Source organism: Oryzias latipes, chromosome 1 (assembly GCF_053564925.1).
Source record: "Oryzias latipes strain Hd-rR chromosome 1, Olatipes_Hd-rR_3.1".
In the NCBI taxonomy this organism is placed as follows: domain Eukaryota; kingdom Metazoa; phylum Chordata; class Actinopteri; order Beloniformes; family Adrianichthyidae; genus Oryzias; species Oryzias latipes.
The window spans coordinates 12756925-12770932 of NC_136237.1; the positions used below are offsets into that span (position 1 = coordinate 12756925).

The following is a 14008-nucleotide window of genomic DNA, read 5'->3' on the forward strand; positions in this document are numbered from 1 at the left end:
GACTAATCTTTGCCTCAAGGTGTTCCCTGGTTTGATGACGGGATGTTGTGGCTCACTATCCAGATGTGAAACCCAGGACAGGTGAGAAAACTTGGCGACCTGGGGGACAACCACTCAGTGGTTAGGGGACTTTGTTGGCCATCATCCATAAAGGAGAATATTTACATGTCTAGCTCAACACCAGTCAGACAGCACGGAAGAAGCTGCTCGGATAAGAGGCGAAACGTCTTCAAACCAGAAATTTTGTCCAGATGAATTTTCTGAACTTTTAACTTCGTCGCAATATTAAAACAAATGGCAGTGGCTGTCGGCAAGCTGACTGACCTACTTGCACGAAAACAGAAACAACGTCTGGAAGAAGTATATTGTGTTGCAGTACTAGGGTATTTTGAAAAGCATTGCTATTTATTTTACAGAGAGCACAGGCTTCTGTTCAGGAGAATGAGAGCATCGATGCTTCTGCCCGTCGCTTGCAAAACAAGTGCTCTGCCATTTGCGCTAATACCCCAAGAAAAGCCTACAATTTTTTGGTCAAATTCGAAAACACTTTTTGCCTTACTGATAGCACAACTCCTGCAAACCTTGTTGCATACCACAAGGTTTTGTCTATTTTTTCGTTCCTTCTAAAATGTTCCAACTTGGTGGAGTGGCTGGAATGAACAGGCTACCTCAAGATAACACATGCCATAGAAAGCCTGTGACACCAGTGATGTGTGCAAAGGTACTTCGTGGCAAGATGGGGTGTCCGAGTGGTTAAGGAGATGGACTGCTAATCCATTGTGCTTTGCACGCATGGGTTCAAATCCCATCCTCATCGCACATGCTGTTTGGTTTTACAAGGAAAACAGGCTCTTCCAGTCATTTGTTGGTGTCTACGTGTTGTGGTCACATACAGTTTAAAGAACCTTGAGCACATCAACAATGCCCAAAGGAAAAAGATGTTGGAAATGAGACTGGTCTTGTACATGTGTTACCATGTCTCTGTCAAATCCATGTGTCATTTCATTGTCAATGTTTACACTGAATAGGTCTTTGAGAACTTGTTGTAAAGAACCTTGGAAAACGCACTGGAATAAAGGCATTTGTCATGAACAACGGACAACTACAAGCATCCAACATGTTAGGCCGCATTTATACTGCATGGTTCAAGTGACCCAATTGTGATATTTTCCTCTTACAGATCGGATATGACCGGTGAACTTGTAAGCAGGAAAAAAAACCATGGATTCCGTTTTACTCAGATCGGAATCAGGCCTCACTCCTATGTGTAAATAAATCGGACATGAATCGTATACGAGCATTTGCGTGTGCCATGTAAGAAGACAAATCGGGTATTCCACAGTAAATGCGAGTTGTAGGTGAGTGAGGTCAACCCAGGACACCACCAACTGAGATCACATGACTTTTTAAGGTGCTTTTGTGTGCTGATTTTGCTGTTCGAGGACAGCTGGAGCCCCATCAGCGTGTTAGCTTTCAGCCTTAGGCTTCGTTATTTCCGGTCCGGTCCCGGTCGGGATGCAAACGGTAACTAATCAAGCGGGACACCGTTGCTCTGGAACAGGCTAGAAGCCGTTTATTTCTTTGCTTGGATCAAACTGTTAGTACAGCACAACATCTGCAAACACTTCCTCATTCAAAACTCAGCGAGAGCACATAAGCCGGCCGAGCAGCCCTTCTTTTCCCACTCCCGCGCATCCCCTCAGGAGCGCCCAAGGCAACGCCTCCTTCCGTGGCTGCGTTGCCTCCATGACAACAGGAGTCACACAAAAGTCCAAAGGAGGTCCGCAGATGGCGGAAATGCTGCTACGCAGTGCTCAGAACATGTACATTTGATAGTTTCAGCATTGTATAGTGTAAATGCAAAAATCGGATACGGGTCACTTTTAATAGTTGATGTGAGCGGGTCGTCAAAAAAATCGGATATAGTCAGAAAATCGGATTTGGGCATCAAGACCTGCAGTGTAAATGCAGCCTTAGTGACAATGAGGCAGTGTTGACAAAGGAGATTGTTTGCCTTTTGGGTAAGTCCAACAAAAGGGCAGTTAATGAACTTTGCACAAGATCAGGGCACACATATTGGAGAATGAGGGCATCGATCCCTCTACCTCTCACACGCTAAGCGAGCGCTCTACCATTTGAGCTAATTCCCCCAAACTTCTAATGGAATCTTTTGAAATTGAAACTTTTGCATGTTTACAGCACAAGTCTTTTGAACTTTGTTGCAAACCCAAACACCGTGGTTTTAACTTTTACTCATAAAAATCTCAACTTGCTCCAGTGGTTGCGAACCACAGGATTGCGTAGTATCCACAGTGACAAAGCTTTTGCCCGCACGCTTGGTGGCACCACATTAACAAAAGATAAATATGTGGGCCATTTAAAAAAAACAGCTAGATTGTAAGTTGACCCATCACCTATTTAGTTCTGCCAAATAAAACATCCTAGTCCACCAGCTTTTCCTGATGTTTGCCTTTCCTAAGGAGCAATCTGCATGCATTTTTTTTCAGTTATTCACTTCTTGTGAGCATGTAAATAGACTCATTTGTTACCATGATCTGGTGTCTTCAATCAGTCTCAGTCTTGCATTTTGTACAGCATACTTGATTTCAATCATTGACATAAACATCTGAAAGCCAGCAGGGCACTGGTCCTGAGGACCAGCAAGCCCTGATCAAGAAGCTTTCACAAACGTTACAAGCCATACCAACAACAGACTTAAGTCTTCCACTCATGCCTTAAACTCTTAATCCATTAGCTTTTGAAAGCTTAAATACAAAGGAGAACATTTAAACATCTTCACAATTAAAACTGTCATTTATTTGGTAAAGAAGAAAAATCTTTACAGTAACTTTCATGAACTTTTCCGCTTGTTTCTTTGTTTTCTGATTTCATTGTTTGGTCTTGGTCATAATGATGGTGCAGATTCTCAGTCATCTAGGTCACGATAAAATGAAAAGTTGTGAAAATTTCAACTGGACAAAATTTCTGGTTTGAAGACTCATCAGAGCGGCTTCTTACATTCCTGACTTCACATAACAGCATACACCTCGCTGCTCAGTTTGTCTTGGGTTGTTTTGTCCTTGGGCTGGACTAATCTTTGCCTCAAGGTGTTCCCTGGTTTGATGACGGGATGTTGTGGCTCACTATCCAGATGTGAAACCCAGGACAGGTGAGAAAACTTGGCGACCTGGGGGACAACCACTCAGTGGTTAGGGGACTTTGTTGGCCATCATCCATAAAGGAGAATATTTACATGTCTAGCTCAACACCAGTCAGACAGCACGGAAGAAGCTGCTCGGATAAGAGGCGAAACGTCTTCAAACCAGAAATTTTGTCCAGATGAATTTTCTGAACTTTTAACTTCGTCGCAATATTAAAACAAATGGCAGTGGCTGTCGGCAAGCTGACTGACCTACTTGCACGAAAACAGAAACAACGTCTGGAAGAAGTATATTGTGTTGCAGTACTAGGGTATTTTGAAAAGCATTGCTATTTATTTTACAGAGAGCACAGGCTTCTGTTCAGGAGAATGAGAGCATCGATGCTTCTGCCCGTCGCTTGCAAAACAAGTGCTCTGCCATTTGCGCTAATACCCCAAGAAAAGCCTACAATTTTTTGGTCAAATTCGAAAACACTTTTTGCCTTACTGATAGCACAACTCCTGCAAACCTTGTTGCATACCACTAGGTTTTGTCTATTTTTTCGTTCCTTCTAAAATGTTCCAACTTGGTGGAGTGGCTGGAATGAACAGGCTACCTCAAGATAACACATGCCATAGAAAGCCTGTGACACCAGTGATGTGTGCAAAGGTACTTCGTGGCAAGATGGGGTGTCCGAGTGGTTAAGGAGATGGACTGCTAATCCATTGTGCTTTGCACGCATGGGTTCAAATCCCATCCTCATCGCACATGCTGTTTGGTTTTACAAGGAAAACAGGCTCTTCCAGTCATTTGTTGGTGTCTACGTGTTGTGGTCACATACAGTTTAAAGAACCTTGAGCACATCAACAATGCCCAAAGGAAAAAGATGTTGGAAATGAGACTGGTCTTGTACATGTGTTACCATGTCTCTGTCAAATCCGTGTGTCATTTCATTGTCAATGTTTACACTGAATAGGTCTTTGAGAACTTGTTGTAAAGAACCTTGGAAAACGCACTGGAATAAAGGCATTTGTCATGAACAACGGACAACTACAAGCATCCAACATGTTAGGCCGCATTTATACTGCATGGTTCAAGTGACCCAATTGTGATATTTTCCTCTTACAGATCGGATATGACCGGTGAACTTGTAAGCAGGAAAAAAAACCATGGATTCCGTTTTACTCAGATCGGAATCAGGCCTCACTCCTATGTGTAAATAAATCGGACATGAATCGTATACGAGCATTTGCGTGTGCCATGTAAGAAGACAAATCGGGTATTCCACAGTAAATGCGAGTTGTAGGTGAGTGAGGTCAACCCAGGACACCACCAACTGAGATCACATGACTTTTTAAGGTGCTTTTGTGTGCTGATTTTGCTGTTCGAGGACAGCTGGAGCCCCATCAGCGTGTTAGCTTTCAGCCTTAGGCTTCGTTATTTCCGGTCCGGTCCCGGTCGGGATGCAAACGGTAACTAATCAAGCGGGACACCGTTGCTCTGGAACAGGCTAGAAGCCGTTTATTTCTTTGCTTGGATAAAACTGTTAGTACAGCACAACATCTGCAAACACTTCCTCATTCAAAACTCAGCGAGAGCACATAAGCCGGCCGAGCAGCCCTTCTTTTCCCACTCCCGCGCATCCCCTCAGGAGCGCCCAAGGCAACGCCTCCTTCCGTGGCTGCGTTGCCTCCATGACAACAGGAGTCACACAAAAGTCCAAAGGAGGTCCGCAGATGGCGGAAATGCTGCTACGCAGTGCTCAGAACATGTACATTTGATAGTTTCAGCATTGTATAGTGTAAATGCAAAAATCGGATACGGGTCACTTTTAATAGTTGATGTGAGCGGGTCGTCAAAAAAATCGGATATAGTCAGAAAATCGGATTTGGGCATCAAGACCTGCAGTGTAAATGCAGCCTTAGTGACAATGAGGCAGTGTTGACAAAGGAGATTGTTTGCCTTTTGGGTAAGTCCAACAAAAGGGCAGTTAATGAACTTTGCACAAGATCAGGGCACACATATTGGAGAATGAGGGCATCGATCCCTCTACCTCTCACACGCTAAGCGAGCGCTCTACCATTTGAGCTAATTCCCCCAAACTTCTAATGGAATCTTTTGAAATTGAAACTTTTGCATGTTTACAGCACAAGTCTTTTGAACTTTGTTGCAAACCCAAACACCGTGGTTTTAACTTTTACTCATAAAAATCTCAACTTGCTCCAGTGGTTGCGAACCACAGGATTGCGTAGTATCCACAGTGACAAAGCTTTTGCCCGCACGCTTGGTGGCACCACATTAACAAAAGATAAATATGTGGGCCATTTAAAAAAAACAGCTAGATTGTAAGTTGACCCATCACCTATTTAGTTCTGCCAAATAAAACATCCTAGTCCACCAGCTTTTCCTGATGTTTGCCTTTCCTAAGGAGCAATCTGCATGCATTTTTTTTCAGTTATTCACTTCTTGTGAGCATGTAAATAGACTCATTTGTTACCATGATCTGGTGTCTTCAATCAGTCTCAGTCTTGCATTTTGTACAGCATACTTGATTTCAATCATTGACATAAACATCTGAAAGCCAGCAGGGCACTGGTCCTGAGGACCAGCAAGCCCCGATCAAGAAGCTTTCACAAACGTTACAAGCCATACCAACAACAGACTTAAGTCTTCCACTCATGCCTTAAACTCTTAATCCATTAGCTTTTGAAAGCTTAAATACAAAGGAGAACATTTAAACATCTTCACAATTAAAACTGTCATTTATTTGGTAAAGAAGAAAAATCTTTACAGTAACTTTCATGAACTTTTCCGCTTGTTTCTTTGTTTTCTGATTTCATTGTTTGGTCTTGGTCATAATGATGGTGCAGATTCTCAGTCATCTAGGTCACGATAAAATGAAAAGTTGTGAAAATTTCAACTGGACAAAATTTCTGGTTTGAAGACTCATCAGAGCGGCTTCTTACATTCCTGACTTCACATAACAGCATACACCTCGCTGCTCAGTTTGTCTTGGGTTGTTTTGTCCTTGGGCTGGACTAATCTTTGCCTCAAGGTGTTCCCTGGTTTGATGACGGGATGTTGTGGCTCACTATCCAGATGTGAAACCCAGGACAGGTGAGAAAACTTGGCGGGACAACCACTCAGTGGTTAGGGGACTTTGTTGGCCATCATCCAGAAAGGAGAATATTTACATGTCTAGCTCAACACCAGTCAGACAGCACGGAAGAAGCTGCTCGGATAAGAGGCGAAACTTCTTCAAACCAGAAATTTTGTCCAGATGAATTTTCTGAACTTTTAACTTCGTCGCAATATTAAAACAAATGGCAGTGGCTGTCGGCAAGCTGACTGACCTACTTGCACGAAAACAGAAACAACGTCTGGAAGAAGTATATTGTGTTGCAGTACTAGGGTATTTTGAAAAGCATTGCTATTTATTTTACAGAGAGCACAGGCTTCTGTTCAGGAGAATGAGAGCATCGATGCCTCTGCCCGTCGCCTGCAAAACAAGTGCTCTGCCATTTGCGCTAATACCCCAAGAAGAGCCTACAATTTTTTGCTCAAATTCGAAAACACTTTTTGCCTTACTGATAGCACAGCTCCTGCAAACCTTGTTGCATACCACAAGGTTTTGTCTATTTTTTCGTTCCTTCTAAAATGTTCCAACTTGGTGGAGTGGCTGGAATGAACAGGCTACCTCAAGATAACACATGCCATAGAAAGCCTGTGACACCAGTGATGTGTGCAAAGGTACTTCGTGGCAAGATGGGGTGTCCGAGTGGTTAAGGAGATGGACTGCTAATCCATTGTGCTTTGCACGCATGGGTTCAAATCCCATCCTCATCGCACATGCTGTTTGGTTTTACAAGGAAAACAGGCTCTTCCAGTCATTTGTTGGTGTCTACGTGTTGTGGTCACATACAGTTTAAAGAACCTTGAGCACATCAACAATGCCCAAAGGAAAAAGATGTTGGAAATGAGACTGGTCTTGTACATGTGTTACCATGTCTCTGTCAAATCCATGTGTCATTTCATTGTCAATCTTTACACTGAATAGGTCTTTGAGAACTTGTTGTAAAGAACCTTGGAAAACGCACTGGAATAAAGGCATTTGTCATGAACAACGGACAACTACAAGCGTCCAACATGTTAGGCCGCATTTATACTGCATGGTTCAAGTGACCCAATTGTGATATTTTCCTCTTACAGATCGGATATGACCGGTGAACTTGTAAGCAGGAAAAAAAAACCATGGATTCCGTTTTACTCAGATCGGAATCAGGCCTCACTCCTATGTGTAAATAAATCGGACATGAATCGTATACGAGCATTTGCGTGTGCCATGTAAGAAGACAAATCGGGTATTCCACAGTAAATGCGAGTTGTAGGTGAGTGAGGTCAACCCAGGACACCACCAACTGAGATCACATGACTTTTTAAGGTGCTTTTGTGTGCTGATTTTGCTGTTCGAGGACAGCTGGAGCCCCATCAGCGTGTTAGCTTTCAGCCTTAGGCTTCGTTATTTCCGGTCCGGTCCCGGTCGGGATGCAAACGGTAACTAATCAAGCGGGACACCGTTGCTCTGGAACAGGCTAGAAGCCGTTTATTTCTTTGCTTGGATCAAACTGTTAGTACAGCACAACATCTGCAAACACTTCCTCATTCAAAACTCAGCGAGAGCACATAAGCCGGCCGAGCAGCCCTTCTTTTCCCACTCCCGCGCATCCCCTCAGGAGCGCCCAAGGCAACGCCTCCTTCCGTGGCTGCGTTGCCTCCATGACAACAGGAGTCACACAAAAGTCCAAAGGAGGTCCGCGGATGGCGGAAATGCTGCTACGCAGTGCTCAGAACATGTACATTTGATAGTTTCAGCATTGTATAGTGTAAATGCAAAAATCCGATACGGGTCACTTTTAATAGTTGATGTGAGCGGGTCGTCAAAAAAATCGGATATAGTCAGAAAATCGGATTTGGGCATCAAGACCTGCAGTGTAAATGCAGCCTTAGTGACAATGAGGCAGTGTTGACAAAGGAGATTGTTTGCCTTTTGGGTAAGTCCAACAAAAGGGCAGTTAATGAACTTTGCACAAGATCAGGGCACACATATTGGAGAATGAGGGCATCAATCCCTCTACCTCTCACACGCTAAGCGAGCGCTCTACCATTTGAGCTAATTCCCCCACACTTCTAATGGAATCTTTTGAAATTGAAACTTTTGCATGTTTACAGCACAAGTCTTTTGAACTTTGTTGCAAACCCAAACACCGTGGTTTTAACTTTTACTCATAAAAATCTCAACTTGCTCCAGTGGTTGCGAACCACAGGATTGCGTAGTATCCACAGTGACAAAGCTTTTGCCCGCACGCTTGGTGGCACCACATTAACAAAAGATAAATATGTGGGCCATTTAAAAAAAACAGCTCGATTGTAAGTTGACCCATCACCTATTTAGTTCTGCCAAATAAAACATACTAGTCCACCAGCTTTTCCTGATGTTTGCCTTTCCTAAGGAACAATCTGCATGCATTTTTTTTTTCAGTTATTCACTTCTTGTGAGCATGTAAATAGACTCATTTGTTACCATGATCTGGTGTCTTCAATCAGTCTCAGTCTTGCATTTTGTACAGCATACTTGATTTCAATCATTGACATAAACATCTGAAAGCCAGCAGGGCACTGGTCCTGAGGACCAGCAAGCCCCGATCAAGAAGCTTTCACAAACGTTACAAGCCATACCAACAACAGACTTAAGTCTTCCACTCATGCCTTAAACTCTTAATCCATTAGCTTTTGAAAGCTTAAATACAAAGGAGAACATTTAAACATCTTCACAATTAAAACTGTCATTTATTTGGTAAAGAAGAAAAATCTTTACAGTAACTTTCATGAACTTTTCCGCTTGTTTCTTTGTTTTCTGATTTCATTGTTTGGTCTTGGTCATAATGATGGTGCAGATTCTCAGTCATCTAGGTCACGATAAAATGAAAAGTTGTGAAAATTTCAACTGGACAAAATTTCTGGTTTGAAGACTCATCCGAGCGGCTTCTTACATTCCTGACTTCACATAACAGCATACACCTCGCTGCTCAGTTTGTCTTGGGTTGTTTTGTCCTTGGGCTGGACTAATCTTTGCCTCAAGGTGTTCCCTGGTTTGATGACGGGATGTTGTGGCTCACTATCCAGATGTGAAACCCAGGACAGGTGAGAAAACTTGGCGGGACAACCACTCAGTGGTTAGGGGACTTTGTTGGCCATCATCCAGAAAGGAGAATATTTACATGTCTAGCTCAACACCAGTCAGACAGCACGGAAGAAGCTGCTCGGATAAGAGGCGAAACGTCTTCAAACCAGAAATTTTGTCCAGATGAATTTTCTGAACTTTTAACTTCGTCGCAATATTAAAACAAATGGCAGTGGCTGTCGGCAAGCTGACTGACCTACTTGCACGAAAACAGAAACAACGTCTGGAAGAAGTATATTGTGTTGCAGTACTAGGGTATTTTGAAAAGCATTGCTATTTATTTTACAGAGAGCACAGGCTTCTGTTCAGGAGAATGAGAGCATCGATGCCTCTGCCCGTCGCCTGCAAAACAAGTGCTCTGCCATTTGCGCTAATACCCCAAGAAGAGCCTACAATTTTTTGCTCAAATTCGAAAACACTTTTTGCCTTACTGATAGCACAGCTCCTGCAAACCTTGTTGCATACCACAAGGTTTTGTCTATTTTTTCGTTCCTTCTAAAATGTTCCAACTTGGTGGAGTGGCTGGAATGAACAGGCTACCTCAAGATAACACATGCCATAGAAAGCCTGTGACACCAGTGATGTGTGCAAAGGTACTTCGTGGCAAGATGGGGTGTCCGAGTGGTTAAGGAGATGGACTGCTAATCCATTGTGCTTTGCACGCATGGGTTCAAATCCCATCCTCATCGCACATGCTGTTTGGTTTTACAAGGAAAACAGGCTCTTCCAGTCATTTGTTGGTGTCTACGTGTTGTGGTCACATACAGTTTAAAGAACCTTGAGCACATCAACAATGCCCAAAGGAAAAAGATGTTGGAAATGAGACTGGTCTTGTACATGTGTTACCATGTCTCTGTCAAATCCATGTGTCATTTCATTGTCAATGTTTACACTGAATAGGTCTTTGAGAACTTGTTGTAAAGAACCTTGGAAAACGCACTGGAATAAAGGCATTTGTCATGAACAACGGACAACTACAAGCGTCCAACATGTTAGGCCGCATTTATACTGCATGGTTCAAGTGACCCAATTGTGATATTTTCCTCTTACAGATCGGATATGACCGGTGAACTTGTAAGCAGGAAAAAAAAACCATGGATTCCGTTTTACTCAGATCGGAATCAGGCCTCACTCCTATGTGTAAATAAATCGGACATGAATCGTATACGAGCATTTGCGTGTGCCATGTAAGAAGACAAATCGGGTATTCCACAGTAAATGCGAGTTGTAGGTGAGTGAGGTCAACCCAGGACACCACCAACTGAGATCACATGACTTTTTAAGGTGCTTTTGTGTGCTGATTTTGCTGTTCGAGGACAGCTGGAGCCCCATCAGCGTGTTAGCTTTCAGCCTTAGGCTTCGTTATTTCCGGTCCGGTCCCGGTCGGGATGCAAACGGTAACTAATCAAGCGGGACACCGTTGCTCTGGAACAGGCTAGAAGCCGTTTATTTCTTTGCTTGGATCAAACTGTTAGTACAGCACAACATCTGCAAACACTTCCTCATTCAAAACTCAGCGAGAGCACATAAGCCGGCCGAGCAGCCCTTCATTTCCCACTCCCGCGCATCCCCTCAGGAGCGCCCAAGGCAACGCCTCCTTCCGTGGCTGCGTTGCCTCCATGACAACAGGAGTCACACAAAAGTCCAAAGGAGGTCCGCGGATGGCGGAAATGCTGCTACGCAGTGCTCAGAACATGTACATTTGATAGTTTCAGCATTGTATAGTGTAAATGCAAAAATCGGATACGGGTCACTTTTAATAGTTGATGTGAGCGGGTCGTCAAAAAAATCGGATATAGTCAGAAAATCGGATTTGGGCATCAAGACCTGCAGTGTAAATGCAGCCTTAGTGACAATGAGGCAGTGTTGACAAAGGAGATTGTTTGCCTTTTGGGTAAGTCCAACAAAAGGGCAGTTAATGAACTTTGCACAAGATCAGGGCACACATATTGGAGAATGAGGGCATCGATCCCTCTACCTCTCACACGCTAAGCGAGCGCTCTACCATTTGAGCTAATTCCCCCACACTTCTAATGGAATCTTTTGAAATTGAAACTTTTGCATGTTTACAGCACAAGTCTTTTGAACTTTGTTGCAAACCCAAACACCGTGGTTTTAACTTTTACTCATAAAAATCTCAACTTGCTCCAGTGGTTGCGAACCACAGGATTGCGTAGTATCCACAGTGACAAAGCTTTTGCCCGCACGCTTGGTGGCACCACATTAACAAAAGATAAATATGTGGGCCATTTAAAAAAAACAGTTAGATTGTAAGTTGACCCATCACCTATTCAGTTCTGCCAAATAAAACATCCTAGTCCACCAGCTTTTCCTGATGTTTGCCTTTCCTAAGGAACAATCTGCATGCATTTTTTTTTTTCAGTTATTCACTTCTTGTGAGCATGTAAATAGACTCATTTGTTACCATGATCTGGTGTCTTCAATCAGTCTCAGTCTTGCATTTTGTACAGCATACTTGATTTCAATCATTGACATAAACATCTGAAAGCCAGCAGGGCACTGGTCCTGAGGACCAGCAAGCCCTGATCAAGAAGCTTTCACAAACGTTACAAGCCATACCAACAACAGACTTAAGTCTTCCACTCATGCCTTAAACTCTTAATCCATTAGCTTTTGAAAGCTTAAATACAAAGGAGAACATTTAAACATCTTCACAATTAAAACTGTCATTTATTTGGTAAAGAAGAAAAATCTTTACAGTAACTTTCATGAACTTTTCCGCTTGTTTCTTTGTTTTCTGATTTCATTGTTTGGTCTTGGTCATAATGATGGTGCAGATTCTCAGTCATCTAGGTCACGATAAAATGAAAAGTTGTGAAAATTTCAACTGGACAAAATTTCTGGTTTGAAGACTCATCAGAGCGGCTTCTTACATTCCTGACTTCACATAACAGCATACACCTCGCTGCTCAGTTTGTCTTGGGTTGTTTTGTCCTTGGGCTGGACTAATCTTTGCCTCAAGGTGTTCCCTGGTTTGATGACGGGATGTTGTGGCTCACTATCCAGATGTGAAACCCAGGACAGGTGAGAAAACTTGGCGGGAAAACCACTCAGTGGTTAGGGGACTTTGTTGGCCATCATCCAGAAAGGAGAATATTTACATGTCTAGCTCAACACCAGTCAGACAGCACGGAAGAAGCTGCTCGGATAAGAGGCGAAACGTCTTCAAACCAGAAATTTTGTCCAGATGAATTTTCTGAACTTTTAACTTCGTCGCAATATTAAAACAAATGGCAGTGGCTGTCGGCAAGCTGACTGACCTACTTGCACGAAAACAGAAACAACGTCTGGAAGAAGTATATTGTGTTGCAGTACTAGGGTATTTTGAAAAGCATTGCTATTTATTTTACAGAGAGCACAGGCTTCTGTTCAGGAGAATGAGAGCATCGATGCCTCTGCCCGTCGCCTGCAAAACAAGTGCTCTGCCATTTGCGCTAATACCCCAAGAAGAGCCTACAATTTTTTGCTCAAATTCGAAAACACTTTTTGCCTTACTGATAGCACAGCTCCTGCAAACCTTGTTGCATACCACAAGGTTTTGTCTATTTTTTCGTTCCTTCTAAAATGTTCCAACTTGGTGGAGTGGCTGGAATGAACAGGCTACCTCAAGATAACACATGCCATAGAAAGCCTGTGACACCAGTGATGTGTGCAAAGGTACTTCGTGGCAAGATGGGGTGTCCGAGTGGTTAAGGAGATGGACTGCTAATCCATTGTGCTTTGCACGCATGGGTTCAAATCCCATCCTCATCGCACATGCTGTTTGGTTTTACAAGGAAAACAGGCTCTTCCAGTCATTTGTTGGTGTCTACGTGTTGTGGTCACATACAGTTTAAAGAACCTTGAGCACATCAACAATGCCCAAAGGAAAAAGATGTTGGAAATGAGACTGGTCTTGTACATGTGTTACCATGTCTCTGTCAAATCCATGTGTCATTTCATTGTCAATGTTTACACTGAATAGGTCTTTGAGAACTTGTTGTAAAGAACCTTGGAAAACGCACTGGAATAAAGGCATTTGTCATGAACAACGGACAACTACAAGCGTCCAACATGTTAGGCCGCATTTATACTGCATGGTTCAAGTGACCCAATTGTGATATTTTCCTCTTACAGATCGGATATGACCGGTGAACTTGTAAGCAGGAAAAAAAAACATGGATTCCGTTTTACTCAGATCGGAATCAGGCCTCACTCCTATGTGTAAATAAATCGGACATGAATCGTATACGAGCATTTGCGTGTGCCATGTAAGAAGACAAATCGGGTATTCCACAGTAAATGCGAGTTGTAGGTGAGTGAGGTCAACCCAGGACACCACCAACTGAGATCACATGACTTTTTAAGGTGCTTTTGTGTGCTGATTTTGCTGTTCGAGGACAGCTGGAGCCCCATCAGCGTGTTAGCTTTCAGCCTTAGGCTTCGTTATTTCCGGTCCGGTCCCGGTCGGGATGCAAACGGTAACTAATCAAGCGGGACACCGTTGCTCTGGAACAGGCTAGAAGCCGTTTATTTCTTTGCTTGGATCAAACTGTTAGTACAGCACAACATCTGCAAACACTTCCTCATTCAAAACTCAGCGAGAGCACATAAGCCGGCCGAGCAG

The 14008-nt window shown here is 43.2% G+C and overlaps 5 non-coding genes across 5 annotated transcripts; all 5 read left to right on the top strand.

Moving 5' to 3' along the window:
• Positions 1-735: 735 nt before the first annotated feature.
• Positions 736-817, top strand: trnas-gcu (transfer RNA serine (anticodon GCU)). The gene has a single exon. It is a non-coding gene; the product is annotated as a tRNA-Ser (tRNA).
• Positions 818-3823: 3006 nt separating this feature from the next.
• trnas-gcu (transfer RNA serine (anticodon GCU)) lies at positions 3824-3905 on the top strand. The gene has a single exon. It is a non-coding gene; the product is annotated as a tRNA-Ser (tRNA).
• A 2999-nt stretch (positions 3906-6904) lies between these two features.
• Positions 6905-6986, top strand: trnas-gcu (transfer RNA serine (anticodon GCU)). Its single transcript has one exon. It is a non-coding gene; the product is annotated as a tRNA-Ser (tRNA).
• A 3002-nt stretch (positions 6987-9988) lies between these two features.
• trnas-gcu (transfer RNA serine (anticodon GCU)) lies at positions 9989-10070 on the top strand. The gene has a single exon. It is a non-coding gene; the product is annotated as a tRNA-Ser (tRNA).
• A 3003-nt stretch (positions 10071-13073) lies between these two features.
• Positions 13074-13155, top strand: trnas-gcu (transfer RNA serine (anticodon GCU)). The gene has a single exon. It is a non-coding gene; the product is annotated as a tRNA-Ser (tRNA).
• Positions 13156-14008: the final 853 nt, after the last annotated feature.